General features: G+C 36.1%; 1 protein-coding gene across 1 annotated transcript in view; it reads right to left on the bottom strand.

The window, feature by feature from the left end:
- Dpp10 (dipeptidyl-peptidase 10 (non-functional)) overlaps positions 1-23362 on the bottom strand; it is a 1450850-nt gene that overhangs the window by 733655 nt on the left and 693833 nt on the right. The window lies entirely within an intron of this gene.

Here is a 23362-nt window from a genome sequence, read left to right as displayed (position 1 = left end):
TTTTCTGGTGGTTTATTGGAGATAGGAGTCTCACAGTCTCTCCTGCCCGGGCTGGCTTTGAACCGCGATCCTCAGATCTCAGCCTCCTGAGTAGCTCGGATTACAGGCATGAGCCACCAGCGCCCGGCTTCAAAACTATTTTTTTATTTCTCTCTTTTTCCTTGCTAATCATGTGTAAACATACTTGGGAAGAGAGAAAAACAACTTCTGCAAAATGACAGAGGAGGATCCTATCACCAAACCAGAAGAAGTTCCTGTTGGAATATTAAGATTGGGACCAAAATATGGGAAGATGCTAAAAACTGATGTTTGTCTTCTCAAACATTGAAAAACTTTGAACTTTTCTCAAAGAGAATGACATGATGCTGGAAAAATGATTTAATGATATTTGTGGAGAGTGCTGATAGGTCTAGAAATAAGAAAGTATAATGAAAGAATGGAGAGAATGACCCAGTACTGAGGTAAAATTACAATGCAGAACAAGAGAGGGATATGTGGAATGGAACACAGATGATATGCCATTTCTTTTTATGTTTGTTTGTTTCTTTGTTTTGTTTATGTTTTGGCAGCTGTGGGGCTTGAATTCAGGGTCTAGGTGCTGTCCCTGAGCTCTTTTGTTTGGGGCTAGTGCTCTAGTGCTCTTCCACTTTAAACCACAGCTACACTTACAGTTTTGGAGTTGTTATTTAGAGATAAGAGTATCACAGGGACTTTTCTGCCCGGGCTAGCTGTGAACCACAATTCCCAGATTTCAACCTCCTGAGTAGCTAGGATTATAGGCCTGAGACAGGGGCACCTGGCTTGATATGCCAGTTCTAATGTCATTAATATTGGTTCTCAGCTAAAAGAAGTAAGTGGTTGGCTGTAGTCATCACACCATATCACTAGATGTTGCTGTGAGACAGTTGGAACCTGGTGACTGTAAACTCTAAGAAATGCTCCTTAGCTGGATGACAAGAGGGTTTTGGAAAGTATTTGAGGCAACAAGCATGAACTGAAGTTTTAGTTTCCTCCAAGGCAAGGAAATTTTTCCCCCCTTGAAAACAGTGTTACCACTAGGGGATTATTTTCAAAGAGCTATGTCAGGTAGCAGAGTGGACCATAAAGAGAGAAAACAGAATAATTAGAACTTTGTTCAGAATGTCATTTAATGGGTGATTGACAAACACACAAATTTTTATGTGCATTTTTGTGTGTAAACACACACATATCTGTGTGTGTAGATAGATAGATAGATAGATAGATAGATAGATAGATAGATAGATAGATAGATAGATAGATAGATGATAGATAGATGAGGTGTCACTGTGTTACAAAAGCTGGCTTTGAACTTGCCAGCTGAGTACTAGGAATACAGGTATATGCATTCACTCTGGCTCTCTTCTTTTAAGTAATGTGATTCTTTAACAAATCTATAGACAGACAAACAGAAACTAACACAAAACATGATATTCAAGAAGAAATAATCAGGGGGAAATAATTATTGAGCAAAATGTGAAGGCCAGTAGAAATTACACTATGACAAATAAATGACCCATTGTATCATTTACTAAAAGGTCTTTTTAGCTTTCCAGTAACTAAGTTAGCAATTAGAGATAGAGAGATAAATAGCTAAAAGTCATAAAGCCCAGAGTTCACAGTGTAGTTTAGAAGATGGCAATCATGTGGGCCTGTCCATAAAGTCCCACGGAAGAGGCTGGGTCCCAGTTCCTGACTCTGTTAAGAAGTGCTGGAATTCCTAAGAGGTGAGACCAAAAGAGGTTTCAGGTTATGAAAGGGGCTCCCTTAAGGAGATTTGGGGAATCTAGGCTTCCTCCTGTTTAATTCTTAACCTCATGAGTCTTGCATGTGAAATTGGTCCTCCATAAACCACTCAAAAGCAGGATGTCAAGCAATCATGGTCTAAAACCTCTAGAACTGTGTCCTATTTTTTAAATGCTTACCTGAGGTACAATAGTAGAGGAAAGCATATTAACACCTGAGACAAACTAAGAAAGGAATTGTTATAATAGAAAGAATAGCAAAAGAAGAAAGACAGAGGAAGGAGCGGAAAGGAGATAAAGGGAACAGAGAACTTTTTTTTTTTTGCTTGCAACTATACTGGGGATAGAACTTAGAGCCTTGGATTCCAGCTCAGCTTTTACTCTCATGGCTGGTGCTTAATTACTGGAGCCACACATCTTTGGTCCAGGTTTCAGCTGGTTTTAATTGTGGATAAAGATCTGGAAGGTTTTTCTCCTTGGTCTAGTTTAAACCATGATCCTCAATCTCAGCCTCCTGAGTTGCTAAGATTATAACATGAGCCACTAGTGCCTGATCAATGGAGATATTTTTTTTTCTTTTACTCTCCAAGCAACCTATTTCTTAGCTAGTTTCTACTCTATTATCATAAAATAATCACTAATGAAATTCAGATTGGACTAGAGGATGGGAGAAGTAGGAGGCATTTAGAATTTCCTCTGTCACCATCTACTGCCACATTTGGTGTGGTGTGATATTGCACCTAACTGAGCATCAGGGTAAAGCAAATACAATAGTTCTTCTGAATAAGCCATCGTCTAACCCCGCAACCAGGAAGAATAAAAATAGACAATTCTTCGAAATGTTAATGTACCATACTCTGATGAATTCTGATAGATTAGAACCTGTGAGCTCTTCGGGGAAATATCAGCCCAGAGCAACTTGATACAATCATTACCAGAATTGAGGCAACTCTCCAGCCTCAACATATGGACCACAAACTGGCAGCCAGCCTGAGCTTGAGAGGAAGGACACCAGTGCCTGCCGTCCTTCCTTTAGCTGCTGGGAGAGTTTTCAGCTCTTCAGCAGTTTCTCTTCCTGGCCAGCTTTTCCCAAGATAAATCTGAGCTAGCACCATATGTTTCAAGAACACAAAACAGCTTCTGAATTATTACAGCATGGTGTATTTTTGCCCAGGGAACTCAAGCTGTTTAGACACTGTAATCAGAGTGCCAAGCAGAATTGGAGAGAAGAATGACCCTGATTTCAAAACCCGTTGTCAGACAACACTTGTCCAACAGGGTAGGACTCTTTAGGCATTCTCCTAAGATGAGAACAAGATGCCTTTAGGTATTTTAGAATCAAAATCGTGGCTGAATATCAGATATTGAGCTCTTAAGCCGTGGTGGGTATGGGAAGGTCAATATATTTCTTTAACAGCACATGTGTTTGTGTGTATATTAATTCTAAAATTACTGGGAATTATTATTGTACCAATGGGAGGTCCTATAATAATATAATATAACCATATAACCTACCCTAACCTAACATTATATAATTGTGTGGATGGCATATAGACTTATGGCCAGATTAAATGGAGATATCACAAAAAATTGAAATCATGTGCAGATATATTTATAGAAATTTGTGCCAAGTATGAGAGGATGCTAAGTGGGCAGCACCCACTCCACATACCATGCTGTGGTATACAACATAAATAAATAGAGACAGTAAAGCCCAGAGAAAAGATGAAGAGCAGGGCATGGGGATGTATGTCTCTGATGTCAGATGTTCAGTAGGTGAGTGTAGGAGGATCACTGTCCAAGGCTTGCCAGAACTAAAGCATGAGACTCTGAGAAAACAAGAAACAAAACAAAAAAGAAAGAAAAGCAAAAGAGTATAGCTTAAGTGTTAACTTGCCTACTTATCAAGCTTGAGGTCCTGAATATAGTCAGTGCCATACGCACAGACAGACAGACAGACGGACGGACGGACAGACAGACAGACAGACAGACAGACAGACAGACACACACACACACACACACACACACAGAATAAAAATGTTATACAAGGAAGGCAACTGGTTAAATATTTATGGGTGCTTAAAAGAAAAGTTAAGGGAATGTCTTTCATTGACATTAAATTACATTCATCCAAATGCTCATTAAAATTGACCACACATTCTTAATATTCTTGATTTCAAGTAGAATCTCCTTTTTAAATATGGGCTAGTGTTAATGCTGGCGTAATTAATAACTTTAGCTTGAGACATTTTGTGTTTATTCTTAGGAACCATTTTAGTAACTTTTTCTTGATGCTTGTTTTTAAACTAGATGCTTATTTGAGGCAGCCTGAACATTCCTATGTACAAGCTCACAACATTATAAAGAAGAATAGAAGATGCCCACACAATACACAAGTGGAGTAAATGACCTTTTGCTGGCACTAACTTGCCAGCCATGTAACTGACCCATTTGAGGAGTGAATCCTTCAGCCAGGATTAGGCTGCTATATCTAATATTACACAAAGGAGACAAGTCCTCTACACTGATCCCGGTTGAAGTTATTATTGTGACAACAATCTATTCAGTGTTGGAGTTATTTGCTACATTCGAATACAATGAACTGGAAGAGTCAGGAATACGTACTGAACACTTATCTATTCTTTTCTTTGAATGCTAGGGAAATTAGACTTTCATCCTAACAAAGATGATCTTCTTTAACAAACTCAATCCAGGCTCCTCTTCACTTAGTTCTGAACTAGTCTCAACCCTGCTCTAAAAAAGCTGTAGTTTCACAACATACCCACCAAATTCCCACATTAAAATGATTAAGTAAGCATTAATATATTTCTACCCAAGCAAGGCCACATCCTGAGAATGACTACTGATGTCCTTCATTGCCTTCAGAGCCTTCCTGTGGGAGTAGAAGGACACCAGAATTTGCAGTTTGCTGAATACTGCTTTGTGGCCTGAACTAGGCCACTAGTAACCCTTTCTTCGCACATTTACTAAGAAAGACTTGCAGTTATGAATCTTCTATCTATTTGAGGTTCATATGTGTCTCTTGAAACTTAGGAGACTCTGAAGGACTGGAAAGCTATTCCTTAAAATTTATTCTTCCAAGATATGGTGACTCCAAACTCCATGAGTAGATAGAACTCTAGTAGTTCCCAACTAACAGAAAAAGACACAACCAGTCTAATTCTATTTATGCATCTTAATGTTCAATGCTTTCACTCAAAAAAAGAGGATCTGTGAGTCCCTGTCCCCCACCTCACAACTCCCCCATGCAGTGGTATGCAGCCATTTCTGCATAAACTGAAGTTCAGTTCAGTTGACACTGGATTCTTCCCTAATGAAACAGTATATTAATGATTAAAATCTGTCCTTACCACTTCAATTAGTGTCCAGCTTTGTTTGTCATTGGTAATTCCTAAAGCAAGTAGTCTTTCAGCTTTAAAGCCATCTCCTACCCAATAAGGGCAACTGATGTTGTAGAGTTGGATTCTGAGATAAATGGGAAAATAATGTGGAAATCATTTAATGATAGCTTTCAGAACCAGAGGAAAAAATGGTGATAACATATGTGCTTATTAATTGTCAAATCTGTTTAGTAAATGCTCAGCCTCTGAAAGAAAGTTGTTGTTTAGTGACTTACTTTTTACAATGTATATAAGGCTAGAATAAAGGAGGCTAGTCAAAAAATAGCATTTTAGGATAGAGAGAGCAGAAAGAATTGGGCCAGGGCAGTGTAGAAATGAGGAGAGAACAGAAATAGGATGAAGACTAGGGAGTCTAGTGCTCGCCAGTATGTGGCAGTTGGCTGAGTGAAGAGCAGTGAAAGGATATGCTAGCGCAGTTTCTAGTCAGCCAGCAGATGGCAGAGGAGAACACAGTTTGGAATATGTCAAATCACAGGGTGTGGACATTTGTCCGTCCACCAACTGTCAGATTACATATTCAAGTCTCTAGTACAGGAAGAAGCTTCATATGGAAATACATGTAAAGTTATCGTAATCTCATAGAATAAAAAATATCCAATAAGGAAACTGAATGGAGAAGAAATGAGATGGTTTAAATCTAGTGAATGCCAACAAATAAGAAAAAAAAACATAAAATACATAGGGAAATGAAGAATTAATAATATTTAAGTTTTGGTTAAAGCAACAAGGTACAGTTGTCACAAAATTCCAGAAAGCATCAAGGCACCTATCTATCCAATTATCTACGTATGTCTGTCTGTCTGTCTGTAGGTAGGTGGGTAGGTAGGTAGGTATGCATGTATATATCTATGTATAAATCTATCTATCTATCTATCTATGTGTCTGTCTGTCTGTCTGTCTATCAATATTATTTTTGAGATAGGGTTTTCCTGTGTTTCTCAACTTTCCCACAAACATGCTACCTTCTTGACTCAACATTCTGAGCACTAGATTACAGGTGTAACCATCACATCTGATAAGTTAGAGCACATAAAATTTTAAGAGCAATTGGTAGTTTCAAATGTCATTAAAATGGTATTATTATATGTAGAATTTTTTATGTTTATGTTCAACATTTGGAAGAATACATTGAGCATTTGTCCCTTAGCACCTGGTTTATTTTGATTATCCTGATGATCTCCAGTTCCATCCAAGTTTTAGCAAATGACATATTTCATTCCTTTTATGGCTGGACAGTTTTCAAGATGATTAGTGCCTAAGCAATTCTATTACTTTGCTACTGTTAATATTTTATGTTTTATTGTAAAATACTGTACAGAGAGGTTAAAGTTACATGGGTAGGCTAATGAGTACATTTCCTATCGAGCATTGTTACCTCTTCCTTTGTTTTTCCCCTATACTCCTTTCCCTCCCCACATCCCCCTCCTGCACTGAAATTGTAAAGTTTGTTTTCAATGTAGTATCTTGTACAGCTCATTGTTACAATGGGTCAACCAGTATCCTTATTTCAGCATTTTGTTATTTCCCTTCCCCTCCCCAAATTATAAAAATGTATATATAAGATGCAGGTCACTGGAATTAAATACAGTGAAAACAGGTTATACCGTGGAGGAAGAACATACAAAAGAAACAAAAAATCACATAGTACATTATATGTATGTTAAAAAGAATAACAAGGAAAAAAACACTTATTCCCTGTCTTGTGGGGGGGGGACAGAAAAGAAAAGAAAGAAAAGAAAAGAATGTGCAGGAATCTTTACTGTGTACTTATGTATCTGCTTTCTTCTGATATAGGCTCAGTGGTATAACAGGATAATGATAATTCTCTTTTTAGGTTTTGAGGAAGCTTCATACAGTTTCCTTAATGTCTGCAATAATTTATATTCTACCATCAGTGTTTCACAGTGGCTTCTTCCTTGTCAGCACTTGTTTGTTTTCTTGATGATAGCCATTCTGACTATAGTGAGATAGAATCTCAGTATCCTTTTTTTTTTTTTTGCATTTCTCATATGGCTAATTCCATTGAATACTTCCTTATGTATTTACTGACCATTTGAATTTTTTCTTTTTTTTGGGAAATATTTCAATGACTTTCCCTTCTATTAATTGGATTATTGGTTTCTTTTGGTGCTATTTTTAGTTTTTTTATATATTATGGACACTAATCCTTTCTAAAATGAATAGTGGGGCTGGGAAGGTGGCTCAGTGGTAGGGCGCTTGCCTTGCATGCCTGAGGCCCTGGGTTCCATTCCTCAGCACCACATAAGCAAAAAGAAAAAAGCTGGAAGTGGTGCTGTGGCTCAAGTGGTAGAGCGCTAGCCTTGAGCTGAAGAGCTGAGGGACAGCACTGAAGAGCTGAGGGACAGCACCCAGGCCCAGAGTTCAGGCCCCACAACTGGACCCCCAAAGAAACCCAAAAACAAAAAAATAAAATAAAATGAATAGTAATCACAGATTTTCTCCCATTTTGTAAGCTGTGTTTTTACTCTGATAATTGTTCCTTTTGATATATAGAAACTTTTTAATCAGATGCAATTCTATTTGCCAATTCTTACTCTCATTTCCCATTTGGAGGCCTATTCAAAAAAAAGATTGCCTATCCCTATATCTTGAAGTGTTCACTGTATTTTCCTTTAGTATTTCCATAATTGCACATCTTACATTAATGTCTTTCATCAATTTTGATTGATTTTTTTTCTTGGTTGGTTGTGGGGTTTGAACTGGGCCTGAGCACTGTCCTTCACCTCTTCAGCTCAAGGTGAATGCTCTACCACTTGAGCCACAGCCCCACTTCCACTTTTCTGAGTGGTTTATTGGAGTTAAGAGTCTCTCAGAGTTTCTTATCCGGGCTGGCTTTGAATCATGATCCTCAGATCTCAGCCTCCTGAGTAGCTAGAATTACAGGCATGAGCCATTGGTGCCCGGCTTTAGATAGATTTTTGTAAAGGCTCAGATATACAAGTCAACTTCATTCTTCTACACACGGATATACAGTTTTCCCAACACCACTTATTGAAGAGGCTGTCTTTTCCCCCATGGTTTTCCCCCTCTTTGTTGATAATCCCCCTATTTTTGAGTGGACTTTTTTCTAAGTCTTCTATTCCACTGTTTATTTATTTATTTGTTTTTACCAGTACCATGTTTTCTTTATAACTGTGACTCTGTAGTATATTTTGAAGTCAAATGTATTTGGTAATACTATTTTTAAAAAATAACCATTGGGCTAATTTCTGGTCTTTTGTGCCTTTTTATGAATTTAGTACTTTTTCTATTTCTGTAAACAAAACCATTGGAATTATGATGGGGATTATAGTGATTTTGTTGACCATTGTGGACAATGTAGCCCATTTTGTAGTATGAATTTTTCCAATCCATGAATATGGGAGTTCTTTCTACTTTAGTTTTATCTTCAATTTGTTTGTGTGTGTGTGTGTATGTGTGTGTGTGTGTGTGTGTGTTTTCTTGGTAGAGATCTTTCCCCTACTTAAATTTATTCCTATTTTTTGGAAGCCATTGTGAATGGCCTGTTTTCCTGATATCTTTCTCAGCATGCTTGTTATTGGTATATAAAAAGCTACTGATGTTTGTACATTGATTTTATATCCTGCTGATTTTCTATCAGTCTTTTACTGATTTGTTCATGTGAAGATTACAGGGTTCTCAAAGCAAGAACAGATGTGCCCAACAGTTCCCCAGAACATAGGCATCAACTTACTGTATCTGTCACGTGAGATGCTAAGCAGATTATCCTCAAAATCTGGAGAAAAATATCTTACATTTTGTGCAAGAAATCTACAAAGAATCATCATTTCTTCAATAGATGCTGGCATATGCAGAGTTTTTGACATTCTACTTACCTTTGGCGAAACAATAGACTCAACATGTGAGCTTAGTATGGATATTCTACCATGTTTGAGAAACAAGGACATAGAACCTTGATACCACTTTTTGAGTATACAGAAGAGTTTAAATATGTGAAAATATTCCTCCTCTATCAAGATGGCAGAAGATGCAAAATGATTTTTTTTTACCTTAAGCTTTATGTAACATTCTCACTCTTGAAGCACAGATTCAGAAGACTTCCTGTTTCTATGTTAGAACAGCCAGGGGACACAGGGTCATGTTATTGAGATGTATGTACCTGTTAAAAGCTATTTAAAAATTTCATGCAGGCAATAAGATGGTAAGGAAATATCAGGCAAAAAAAAGAGAACAATGAAAACATGAAGACTAATGTCAGTTCAAAATCTGATTTTGCCCCGAAGGCATATAATTTCCTAGCATAGATTTCTTGAGAGTAGTAGCAAAATCAAAGCCAGACTTCTCCTAAACTGAGAAGTCTAATAGGATACCTTCCTCCTGGTAAGCAGAGAGCCTAAAGTGTTTACCCTCAGGCTGAGTCACGGGAAGTGCTGAGCCTGGGTAGAGTTAGTCATGAATTCAATCTTCTGTCTCAAGTCTGGAATTTTATGCCATAAAGAATGTTATCTCTGGTAAATGCATATTTCTTAATTCTTAAAATCATTTTGCAGAGAGAATGCTCATCTTATCAAAATAATAACTAATCCAGGTGACAGTCTTTCAAAACTGTCATCCTTGGTATTTGATTTGAGAGGATAAGATTGGGAAGATTAGAGTTGGAGGCCAGCCTAGGCAAAAAAGTTCATGGACCACAACCAATAGCTGGCAAACAGTTTATAGCGGCTGTCTTCTCAGCCACACCAGAGGTTGAGAAAGAGAATAATTGTTCCAGCCACCCCAAGCAAAAAAGGCCAACAAGACTATTTTAATTAAAAAGTCTTGGCACAACACAGTCCTGTCATTCCACATCCTATTAGACACATAAAACAGGTGGTTCACAATCAAGGCAACCCTGCACAGGAAGATAGACCTTATCCCAAACTTAACCAGGGGAAAAAGAGCTGGTGATATGGCACAATTATAGGATAACTGATTGGCAAGCAAAAGATCCAGGATTAAAGCTCAGGTACTGTCAAAAAATAAAAGAAAAGGAAAAGTAGCTAGTATATCTATACATTAGACTTAGGAGAGGCAGGAAAAGGCAGAAAGGCAGATATAAAAAAACATAAATACAGCAATGACATCAGATATTGAAATAAATAGGCACCAACAATCTAACAGCTATGTTGGCAGTGTTTCAATAATTAAGGAGCATCTTAAGAGGATAAGGAACTGCAACATGTGAACTAGCAGGTTTGGAAAACAGAAAAATCTGGAAAAGTATAATAGAATTTAACAGCACAGTAAAGATATTCTTCATATCTGTGAAGATTCCAGAAAAAGGATGTTCTAGATTATAATCCCAAACAACCTGTGATTGAACATACACGAGGGAAATTATTGACCATGGGTTTCACTAAAACAGGGTCTAGAAGACTCCTTGAGTGGAATAATGAGTGCGTGGCTACTGATATATCCACAGACATAGCAGCTGATAATTTTCCACATAAGGAAGACAATAATATATATATTTAATTAGCCTACAAATTCCATGCAGGAAAATTTAAATGATATTGCAACTAAGTATATCACATTGATAATAAAGAAGAAGAGAAGATGGAGAAGGAAGAAGAGGAAGAGAAGGAAATGGAAGGAGGAGGAGGAACAGGAGAAGAAGGAGGTGATTATTTTGACACTGGTAACTTATGCTTGTAATACTAGCAATACAGGAGACTGAGATCTGAAGGTCTTGGTTCTAAATCAGCTGAGTAGGAAAGTTCTTGAGACTCTTTTTTTGCCTTATATAATAGAAATTTATTTTCTTACAGTTTGGAAGTTCTAGATCAAGGAGTCAGGAGAGTTTTTCTTATGAGGCCATTGGTGAGACAAAGGAAAAACTAATGCAGTAGTGATACTCACTAGACACTATGTTGGCAATGAATTTTACAACTTGGGTTGGGGAGAAGAGTCAGAGGTGGGAGGAAAAGCGGTAACACTTTTTGACAAGAATTGTACTCATTTCCTTACTTATGTGACTGTAACCCCTCTACAATATATAACCCCTTATAATAAAAATTAAAGAGACTCTATCTCCAACTAACCACTGATAACCCAGTCATGGAGCTATCGCTCTAGTGGTAGACTGCCAACCTTGAGTGAAGACGATAAAGGAGAGCACACAGGCCCCATATGCAAGCCACAGTATTGATGCAACAATAAAGAAGAAGAGGAAGAAGTAGGAGGAAGAGGAGAAGGTAGAGCACAAGGAAGACAAGAAAGAGATTGTTGATTCACCCCTCCTTGATTTTATGACATTATCACAAATTTCATTGTTGTCACCAGTTTTTTCAATGACTTACTAACTCATAGGAGACTTGCTTATCAGCTCTGTTTAGCTTTGTTAAGTGAAACTGTCCTTGAATTTCTGAGTATCTATATCTGATGACAACCACAGGAGCCCTGCCCAGAGCCTGTTCACCATATCTCAGGTGTTGCTAATCTTTTTTCACAGTATATATAGTTCCTAACAGTATAACAATGCCAATCAAGAAGAAAAGAGGAGGAGGAGGAGGAGGAGGAGGAGGAGGAGGGGGAGGAGGAGGAGGAAAGTGGTAGAGGAGGAAGAAGAAAAAGAAAAGAAAATATAGAAAGAAAGAAACAAACAAGTTTTGAAAGGACAGAAGCAAACACAAAAGAAAACATTACTCTAAATGGAGTAAGAGTTAGATTAGCAGTCAACTTCTCAACTGAATTAAATTGGATAGATGATAGTGTAATAATCTAACATGTTCAATGTACTAAAAGACAATGATCACAATGTAGGATTATTCTAGGAATGCTTACTGAAGAAGGATATTTTCAGGCATAATGTTCTATGTGCAATCCTTATTTTAAAGCAGACTTTAAAGAAAGATCTCAGGGACAGTTGAGGTATAGAAGGAAATGAACAACATGTGGAACTGCATGAAAAAAATTACATGTGGTAAACAGAGTGATCTTTGAAGTCAAAGGTTGGTACAGTGCTAGATGGTAAATATTTTAGACTTTGCTATCTTTTCTTTTATGATATTCCCTCTTTGTGAAAAGATAACCACAGACAGTGCATAAAATAAATCAAGTGTGGATGTGTTCCTGTAAAACTCTATTTTCAAAATTAAACAGTGGGTCAGATATGGTGTGGCATCTCTTACTTAAATGGAGTGGCAGTTCTACCCATCTACTCTACTTCTAAGCATAGGATAAACACACAAAGAATAGAAGAAACTCATATATATTGTTTTGGTTATTGTGGTTTAGCATATGGTGATTTAGTGTCAGTCTATTTAGCAAAGTCTCATCACTTCCTCTATAGTCACAAGTAAAGGTCTTAGCTCTCATCGCATAGCACCCATTATACATGCTTACCTTTCCCAATTACAGGAAATCTTCAACAGCATTGAGTCAACTAGATAAGCCTCCTGAAAAACAATTCTCACAAGGTTATTTCCCTGTTGACCTTTTTTAAAGGACTTCTCAGTCTGCCCATAAAACTGCATCATCTCTAAGGTATGAGATTCCTTGTAGTCAACATCTAACATCTCTCTTCCACTTCTCTCTCCTTCCATCTGTGCTCTTCACACTGTCAACACTGGGATGCCTTGTATCTGTGCATCCTACTGGTGCTAGTGTTGTACAGTTATGGAGGCAATGACCCCCATGATTTCCAGCTGAAAAGTGGCAGTCTTGTACTCTACGACCCTTCTAGCCCTACCCACAGCATGTGATACCATCTCAAAGCAGACACAAACAGCGCTGGGTTCTTAATACAGTCAGCCCAGGTGTTCAAGCACAATCCATCATACATTATGTCTTTGCTTGACTTCCAACTAAAGCTGTGATTTCCTTGAAGGCATTTTATTTCTGGGTACTAGTATGATATAGTCAATTGAAGTAGTGTCTATAGTAATGAATTACTTTTTGTCAAATAAAAAATGATAGAAGGTACCTTAGGTTTAAAATAGAATCACTCCAAATAAAATTTCCCATTAATCAAGTTCTCACAAATATCTCTTGTGCATGATTATGAAGGGGTCAAAATAATCAAAATATTATCGTATAATAATTAAGTGTTATTCATTCACATAATTTAACTACTCATCTGAGTGATTTAACTTATCTACAATATTTAAATATACTTTTTTACTTAAGTGATTGTATAGAAATAATAGGAATTGACATAAAAATAAAAAAACTTGCTTTTATTAAACCCACATATTAAAATAATATAAATATTTATATAGGTTACCAATATCGAATGTATATTACAATTTGGGGAATAAATAAGTTGTTAGTTCCTCCAGTTAATTATTTGAACTTTTAAATTTAAGATCAAATTCTGGAAATTACCATTTATAGATAGTATGCTGTTGTGATTTTAGTATCCTATTAAATAATCTTCGATAAACATTTCATTGTACAGATAGCAATTTGTTTATACATTCCTTCATTTTAGTGTTTCATGTGTTCATTAATTTAAAATGCATAATGAAACTACTGGCATGTTAGAGATTTCCTCTAATTCTTTTAAAAACAATTGATTTTAAAACAGTTTTGCAATATTTTCCTTAATCTCTTTTTAATAACAAATTTCCAGCTATGTTGGTAAGATTACAGCATAATTTTCTTTTATGGCTTATTTCTGAAATGTATAACATTTCCATGTGATGTTGAGTTAATTTAATATTGACTAGTGTGAAATGAAATCATTAGGTGTTCATTTTAATGTCACATATATTTTCTTAAACGTTTCACTATAATTTAACAATATTTAATAGGCATTAAAATCAAACTATTACCTTCATATTTTTTCTAGTTCCATTAGAATGCTCGGTCTATGCCTCAACTTAAATGTTTAGTTTGAGTGTCTCAGAATTTTAAGAAATAGATGATAGTTGAGAGTTCTCTTTAAGATATGTAAACCAATAAAGTTAATACATAGAAAGAGATTGTTGGAAAAGTTTGAAAATAAACTTTCTGAACAAAACCCTTTTAGGTATCTTTGTTGAAGATCAGGCGAGATGTTATCTGTGCTAATCAGACAAGGAGAAAGGTCCTAAAACAATATAGAAGAAACTGAAGAGAAATAGTGTAAATCAGTGGATGGGGAAAATCTTGATAGCTAGAGCTGTTTTACCAGGTGGGGAAGGGTGCTTGCCCTGACACAGATACCATATAGAAAGGTCTTTGGATTTAAATAAAAAAATAGATAAATAAAATAAAATGATTTTTTGGTGACTTAATCAGGGATTTTCCAACTTTTTGCCTCCTCAATTTTGAAACACTTATTAATGAATTTTACATGTAAAGACAGGGAAAGAGTGTTAAATCATTCCTTTCAATTCTAAAATGATATGAAATTAAGAGGTATCAATGATGGTCTGGAGGAAGCTAAAGAATTCTTTGGTAATTTGATGCATTTAATCTGCATATAAACCATGCAAAGTCAATAGATGATAAATTTTACTCATGTTAGTCTGATTATAAAGCACCAGTCACTACTTTGCTTGGTCTACTCATTATACCTAAATTTTTAACAGCTGCTCATGTGAAAACTGGTGTGTAAACTAGTGGTGTTAGTGGAAATTATGACTATGAGTGTAGATCACACCCAAGACTTAACTATTTAAGTTTGAAAGAAAACTGGGCAACACATAGAAAAAAGAAAGTACTAGGTGTTGATCAAAACATGAGAAAATCACTTCTATTTTCCACTGCTATTGAAAATACAAATTTGTATAACTACAGCAGAGAGCAATTTAGCAATATGATAAAGAAGATGAACAATTTTGTATCAAGAAGTAAATATATACAAAAACTTCCTATATTGACATAAGGCAAAGGAAAAGAGCAAATATATCCATTGTTTCATTATACAGAATAACAAGTTAGAACTAATCTAGGATGCATTAGCAGAAACATGGAAGAATACATTGTGGATATTTATGAATGAAATACTATGTAGTTATCGAAATAGAAAACTCTATTACCATAGATAAAACTCAAATTATTGAAGAACCATGACCAGCATATTACATGTCTTATAAAAACTGCAAATGTACTATATTTATTTATGCATATATAACTAGAGTGAAAGTATTAAATATATGTATAGAACCAATTGATATTGGCTTTAATACTAGTTGGGATCTAGAGGATTATGACAAAAAAAATTCAAAAGAGACTTTATCTAATGAACCAGCAAAATGCTAGACTGAAGGTGTAGCTCAAGTAGTAGACCATAAGCCATGATAAAAAAAAAAGTAAAGGGAAAGAGCAAGATCTTAAGTTCAATCCCTGTTTCTACAAACAGACCCACATTAAAAATAATACTAAGTTACTGGGTTTTGTTTTGTTTTGTTTTGCTGTTTTGTTTTAATTTTAGCATAAATAAAACTGGTACTAGCTGGGCACCAGTAGTTCACTCCTGTAATTCTAGCCAGTAAGGAGGATGATATCTGAGGATTGAGGTTTGAAGCCTGCCTGGCAGTAAAGTCCATAAGACTCTTATCTCCAGAAGAACAGAAGTGACACTGTGGATCAAGTGGTAGAGCACTCACCTTGAGCAGAATTGCTCAGGGACAGTGCCCAGGCTCAGAGTTCAAGCCATTCAAGCCACACCACCAACAAAAAATAAAAGAATAAATAAATAAATAAATAAACTGGTACTGTTAAATTTAGCATAGCACCTAATCACAGTTAAATCTGAGAGGGCTTTTTAAGAAAAACAATTCCAGTTACAATTATAGTAGAAAAGGAAGAGAAGAAAATGATATATGGTGAAAGTAGAAAAGAGGTCCAATCATAGCTCAACATTAAATTCCACAAAAAACTACATTTTTTCCTCTACACTTGAAAGGCTTTTTGTTTATCATAGTTTCATATTTTTCATATTTTCATGTAAGTGGCTGACATATTTCACTATAAAATTAAAAATCCCAACAACAGAAAATGAAAAAAATCACAAATCTTTATAAGGAATAGAGGGAGTTGGAAAGGTAAACCACAAAGTACAGTACACAGTTTAACTAGACTAGGACATTGCACAGCAGGAAATCCCTAATGTGTCTGTACTCTATTTGAAAGTCATATCGCCAAAGCATTCTTCAAGCTGAAAGATAAGACCAAATTTAAAAATGGTGACCTAAATTAAACATGAGAGTATGAAATTAACTTACTATTCATAACTAGTAAGGATTCAAGTATTCTTTCAAATAAACCATATAGACAATGAAATCTTAACAAGTCTTTTCTGCATTGTGTTGTGTTGTGTTTTTTTTTCTCTTTTCCTTCTTTCCCTTCACTTAGATGAACAGAAGTCCTAAGCCTCCGATGTCTTTAAAACTACTAAGTTTATTGGAAACTCAAGAGAAATTTAGAATCCCTAATTAAATTTTAGAATACAGAATGCATCTGCTAAATATTAAAAAAAAATAAAGAAGACTATTTTGGCATAGTATTGGTGGGAATCTCTCTTGAGGGAGTAAATGTCTTCCGATTCTGGACTGAGTTTGAAACTGACATGGTAAGACAATCTTTAAAATTCTCAGCCTGGGACTTCCACAGGCTGTTCTTTACACTGACTGTATTTCATCAAAGGACCATTCGAAAATTTTGGCTCCTCTTCGAGGCTTGGCAAATCTCTGCAAGAGGCATTTCTTAAAAAGCAGATTTTCTTTCATTTCTAAACAGCATCTGAGAAAGAGGGGCAGCAGATTCGATTATGCTATTTTATGCAAGCCACCAGGGTAACTGGAAGTCAGTGCTATAGCAGGAAGCTCTTTGCAAAGCTTGTCCAAAGGCATGAGTTTGGTGAATTTTCTCTCTAAGCATGGTCTCCTACACTTAGAGATCCACTGACTGTGGTCATTCAAAATAGCCATTGACAATTAATGACCCAATATTGTTGTTTCCCACTTCTCTCTTCAATGGTAGAGTCATCTCTCCAAACACTTATCTGACATCTCATCTTTGAAAATTCCAAGGCAATTGAACCTTAATATGTTCAAGATGGTGTTTTTTGCAGCCAAGATAAGAGTTTTATTCAGTACTCCCAATTTTATATCCTAGCTAAATTGTCCTTCTGGTTGCTTAAGTTGGATACTTTATACACAAGCTTCTCCTTCAAATCCTGTTGACTCACACATCTAGGATAATCTTAGCAGGTGAGCAAAATAGTTCAATAATTATATACATATGACTATATAACATGACAGTAAGTGAAATGAACTCCAAGATATGAACACAAGAAGTCTTTCTTTGTTGTTGTTTTTAGTGTTCTATGTGTTATTTTTTGTTTCTTTTGTATGTCCTTCCCCCTATGGTATATCTCTATATTTGATTTTGATACCCTGTTATTGTATACACATTTTTTAATTAGGGAAGAGAAGGGGAACAACAGAATGGCGAGTCACAGGACAAGGGGGAGCCATTGCAACAGCCACATACACAGACAATATGTTGGAAATGATCTGTACAACTTGGGGGTGGGCATGGGAGGGGGTAAAGTAGGAGAAAAATGAAGGAAGGAGTAACAAGTTTGACAAGAAATGTACTTATTACCTTACTTATGTAACTATAACTCCTCTGTACACCACCTTGACAATATATATATATATATATTTAGTACATGATATCTATTGTCATATAGAGACAACTTCTGTTGTCTCTCCATAAATAGTTCATATGACTCTCTTGTTCTCTACCTCTACTTTCTAATTCTAATCTTCCTTAAAGCCATTTCTTTCATATGACTTCTATCACCTTATAATCCATATTTACTCCACTCCTATATATAACCATTTAGTATGCTGATCAAAATCTGCCTTGCTCTAAATGGTATATCTTATGGAACTGGAAAATTTGTCTTTCTCAAAATGATGTTCCTTGTGAATTACTATTTATTGCATTATATTACCATCTTGTCTCAGTTCTGAAAAAAATATCATGTATCTGGTTAGGATACAGGTTTTTGCAGGCCCTTGGGAGTAACTTCAGTGCTCTCAATGGTAAATATTTTAAAGTGAATAGAAGTCACTAGGACAAACATATTTTTCTATGCATGCTTAAAACTGCCAAGTGTCAACTTTCTCCCAAGTTTTTACAGAATACCTATCAAACTATCAAAGACTTACCTTGAGTTTCATCACCTTCACAGAACGTGGGAAGACAACCATTCAGTGATGAAGGAGGAAGAAATAAATGCCCATTGAGTACTTATTTTGTGCTAAATTCACTCTGATTACTTCTCATTTAACTTGAAAATCCTCTAAAGTGTTGAGTATACTTTTTCATAACTTCTACTAAGTGATGAAGAAGTTAATGTTATCAGGGATTTAATAATTTCCCCAAATACTTCAGTAGATAAATGACCAGAGTTGAGTATAGCTGAGGTCTCTGCTTATAAAAATCCCTTCTCTTTTATGTAGTCCATCTTTTCTCAAAACAGGAGGAGCCCAGAGGAACACACAACAGGGTTATTCACTGACTGAATTATAAACAGATGATTCATATCAATTTTTTTGGGGAAGAACCACCCTCCAACATCCCATCTCATTTTTTAGATAAGTTTGAGCATGAGATCTTTTATAGATGCATGCAGTCATAAGAATAATTTTTCTACAGTGGTCATGTATGACATTGACCACTGAGATCCTGAGGCAGCATGCCCTTACAACAGAATTTACCTTTCTGTATTTTTACAGCTGTTTGGAATTTTCCAGTAGGAAAATATCTTTGGAAAACAGTAATAAAATACTTGTGAATGTTTCCTTATATCTTTAAATTCAGTCTGCAAGTAAACACTAAATAGGACAGATTATAATTATTCTTTATAGTGGGAGGCAAAAGCAGAAAGACTGTACTTACTTTTGTTACCTGAAAGAAAATATATAATATTAGTCTCTCTTTAATATGCATCGTGCTCATTCTTTACTAATAAATCCCTGCCCATCCCTTCTCACCAGGGTAAACAGAAGATTTGTGATTCTTCAAATGAGCCTCAAAGAATTGATGCCATTTTGCTGTCCATGTGTGATTTACATATTCTCTCTGAGAGGTATATGTGTGTACATTTAAACACAGTGCTAATTCAATAATAGCACCTGAACCCAATTTTATGAAAAGAAGGATTTACAATAGGCTCACAAAGAAGACAAAAAAATAAAAAGAAGGCAAAACAGCAGCAGAGAGTTGTAGCGATGCTGAATGTAGTACTGGCTGCTGTTTCAAGGGCACAGGTGAATTTAAAGCTATGATTCTCTCATCCACACACAGCCCAAATCACTCAAGGCAATGGAGTAAAGAATGGCTTCTATGAATAAAATATAAGCTAAGATTGTTTCTTTTAAGAAAAAAAGACATATCTATGCTAAATCGTAAAACCCGTTTCTAGGACTATTCCCTGTAGCTATGTGACTTGTCTGCTTGGCTTATTGTGATTGTCATCCTCTTCAGTCAGGCTCCCGTTCAGATAACTATTAGGTGATATATGGGCTTTTTTTTTTTAAAGCAGCGCAGAAAGAAGGCATCAATGTGATTTGTTCCATTCCCAATCCATGACTCATTTATGACTTTTCTTCAACCTACTGCTGAATTCTACAATGTTCCCTTTCTATCTTTCCATCTTTCTTGTCTTTTCTAGCTTCACCTTTCTTATCTCAACCATGGGCCGAACTTCCTTATTTGTATAAGTGGATGATCTCTTTTTATTGCTCTTATTCTTTTAGTTATTCTTCTCTCTCGGATCCTGCTCCAGTGTCATCACCAATGACACTGAAGTATTTTGGTCAAAGCATTCTCTATTTAAGGAAAAAGCATAATGGAAAATATTTTGGGGAAAGTGATTCTCTGGTTGTAGATCTAGAAATTTAATGTCAGCTTCTAAATGGTTTGGAATGAAATTATCAGGCCTGAAGGGTAGCTTTCTTCTCCTGTGCCCAGTCTTACACTCCTCTGCTGCTGCCTACAGTGCTGTGTGTGAGTTCCTTCCTTGGCTGGAACTTCAGGAATGTGGTGGAGGATGAAAATGATCAAAGACCAAGGAGCACAGGATAAAGAAGATGATAAGAAAAATAAAGACACTACGTATGCCTCTATCAGAAAGAATGACACTGCCCCATTTGTTACAAAATGGAAAGACTTGGAAAAAATTATATTAAGTGAAGTAAGTCAGGCCCAAAGAAACATAGGTCCCATGGTTTCCCTTATTTGCAATAACTAGTATATGTCTGGGACAAGCAGAAAAGGTCAGATAAGTTGATGTTAGGTGAAATGAACCCCAAGATAAGTATTCAAATGTTTTTATTTTCTTTCTTGCGATTGTTTCTAACATATTTATAAGATGATTTCTTTGTTGCTTTGTATGTCCCTCCCCCACAGTATAACCCCTGCTTTCATTGTATTTGATATTGGTATAATGTGTGGAGTGGAAGGGAAAAAACAAATCATTTAAATAGTGATACAGGTGGACCCATTGCAACAATGACAACAATGTACAAGACTATATGTGGAAAAACGAACTTTACAACTTTTGTGGGGGGAGGGGAAGTAGGAGGAGTATGGGAAGGGATGGGAAAGGGAAACAAAGGAGGAGGCTACAATGCTTGATAAGAAATGTACTCATTATCTTGCCCATGTAATTGTACCCCTCTGTATGGTATTTTCACAATAAAAATAAATAAAAATAAATTAAAAAATAAAGACAAAACCAAAAAACATTTCAGGCTGATCAATAAAGAAAAAGTAGGTGACAACTACAAAACTCAAAAAAAAAAAAAAAGAATTCCATAGTGCTGACTCTTCAAGGGAAAAGAAATTTGTGCATTCCTAGGGTAAGGGTTTAATTGGCAAGCAGACAATGGCATAAATATTGATTCACTAATTATTTTCTATTTATGAAGAAAGATGACATTTAATTGCAAAGTAAGAAAAGTAACCTTTTGCCATTCATAAATATTAATTTACAAAATACTTGGAAGATTATTGGCACTGATCTGGGAGATTTGTTTTTTACTATCTGAGAATTTCATGCCTGAAGCCAAATAAACAGTTTTATTAGGAGAAGGATAAGGGTAATGATAAATTAATTTGAGAAAGTTCCAAATTACTCAATGCCTTTTTATTTAAACTCAGGGAGGCAAGAACGAACAACAAGTATCAATTATTGTGAATGTAAAATCATTTAAGTAGCAGGTTAGTTTTTCTATTATTATTTTTATGATCATTAGTCCTAGAGTAAATCAGGTAATAGGTTGTAAATAATGTCGATTCGCTTTTATTAGTTATGGATGCCTATCTGTTTGATAGCCAATAATATGGTAACCAGCGGTTAGCATGTTAATAAGTATGATCAGTGAGAGTGAACACTAATTTACAACTACTATTGGAATTCTGGAAAAAACTGTAGCATATTGTTTTATTATATCTTATCCTATTTGAATAAGCTATGTGACCTGACCTTATGATAAAGAATCTATTGCTTTCTGAAAAGAGTATACCTGAAGAATTTTAAACGTGTGTGTGTGTGTGTGTTAGTTCTGGTCTTGAACTCAGAGTTTAGGCTCTGTCCTTGAGTTTTTTTGAAAGTTAGCCCTCTATGGCTTTAGTCACAGCTCTACTTCTGTTTTATTTGGCAGTTAAATGGAGATAAAAGTCTGCTTTGTCTGGCTTTGAACCTCAATACTCAGATTTCAATCTCCTTAGTAGCTAGGATTATGAGCATAAGCCACTGGTGACCGAATTGTAGCACTTTTAAATGATTCTCTGCCATATATTTATTCTGAATATTTATCAAGGATAGTAATAGACTCTAGTTCTTCTTAGTTTTATTTAAAAAGTACAATATATCCTTTGCCATGCAGAAGCTCTGAAGATTCATGCAATCCCATTTGTCCAACCCATCTTTGATTTGTTGTGTTTCTGGGTCTCTATTAAGAAAATTTTGGCCTGTGCCATGGAGATCTAGGTTTTATCCTATTCTGTCCTATAATGTTGTCAGGGTGTTTGCTTTGACTCTGAGGTTTTTGATCCATTTGGAGTTGATTCTGGTGATGGGTGATATATAAGGATCTAGTGTGATATATAAGGATCTAGTTTAATTTTCTACTGGTAATTAACCAATTTTGCCAGCATCATTTACTGAATAGACTGTCTTTCCTATGTTCTACTTTTTTAAGCTCCCTATGGAAAATTAGGTGGCTATAGGTCTGTGGGTTCATTTCCTTTCAATTTGGGTTTTCAATTCCTCAGGTCTCTTCTTGTGCCAGTACCAAGCTGTTTTGATTACTATGGCATTGTACTAAGTTTAAAATTTCATATTGATATTTCTCCAGCACTGTTCTCTGTTAAGGATAGCTTTTAGCAAGATCAATAGAAAGTCCACAGATTGGGAGAAGATCTTCACTAGCCATACAATGGACAAGGGTCTCATATCCAAAATATACTTCAAACTCAAAAAAATTAAATCCTCCAACCACAAATCCTCAAAGAAACAACTGCTCGATAAATAAGTGGTCTAAAGACTTATTTCTTTTGGGGGTGTCTGGTCGTGGGGCCTGAACTCTGGGCCTGGGCGCTGTCCCTTAGCTCTTCAGCTCAAGCCTAGCACTCTACCTCTTGAGCCACAGCGCCACTTCTGGCTTTTTTCCTTTTTCTTATGTGGGGCTGAGGAATTGAACCCAGGGCCTCGAGCATGCAAGGCAAGCGCTCTACCACTGAGCCACCTTCCCAGCCCCTGGACTAAAGACTTAAAGAGAAACTTCTCTGAAGAGAAAATAAGAATGGCCAGTAGACACATGAAGAAATGCTCAACCTCTCTAGCCATAAAAGAAATGCAAATCAAAACAACACCCTCACCCCTGTTAGCATGACTATAATCAAGAACTCTAATAACAACAGATGCTGGAGGGGATGTGACCAGAAGGGAACCCTACTGCATTATTGGTGGGAGTGTAAACTTGTACAACCACTTGGGAAAGCAGTATGGAGGTTCCCCAAAAGAGTCTACATAGAGCTCCCCTATGACCCAGTAATCCCACTTTGGGGCATTTACCCAAATGATCACAAACAAGACCGTACTAAAGCTACCAGCACAGCTATGTTTATTGCAGCATCATTTACCATAGCTAAGATATGGAACCAACTCAGATGCCCCTCAGTAGATGAATGGATCAAGAAAATCTG

Source organism: Dipodomys ordii, unplaced genomic scaffold, assembly GCF_000151885.1.
Source record: "Dipodomys ordii isolate 6190 unplaced genomic scaffold, Dord_2.0 Scaffold52, whole genome shotgun sequence".
Lineage (NCBI taxonomy): Eukaryota > Metazoa > Chordata > Mammalia > Rodentia > Heteromyidae > Dipodomys > Dipodomys ordii.
The sequence above is the reverse complement of the archived record's forward strand: the minus strand, read 5'-3'. Positions and strand labels throughout refer to the sequence as shown.